This window comes from Sinocyclocheilus grahami, unplaced genomic scaffold, assembly GCF_001515645.1.
Source record: "Sinocyclocheilus grahami isolate Dianchi unplaced genomic scaffold, SAMN03320097.WGS_v1.1 scaffold2605.1, whole genome shotgun sequence".
Classification (NCBI taxonomy): domain Eukaryota; kingdom Metazoa; phylum Chordata; class Actinopteri; order Cypriniformes; family Cyprinidae; genus Sinocyclocheilus; species Sinocyclocheilus grahami.
The window spans coordinates 18471-18751 of record NW_015507784.1 but is presented as its reverse complement, the minus strand read 5'-3'; positions in this window follow the sequence as shown (position 1 = coordinate 18751).

Below are 281 nucleotides of genomic sequence, written 5' to 3'. Positions count from 1 at the left end.
CGTTTCTTACAGCATTTCACGTAAGATTCTCGCAGCATTACACGTAAGACGCGATTCCCGCAGCATTACACGTAAGACACGATTCCCCCAGCATTACACGTAAGACGCGATTCCCGCAGCATTACACGTAAGACGCGATTCCCGCAGCATTACACGTAAGACGCGATTCACGTAGCATTACACGTAAGACGCGATTCCCGCAGCATTACACGTAATATTTTTGCAGCATTACACGTAAGACGCGATTCCCGCAGCATTACACGAAAGACGCGATTCCCGCA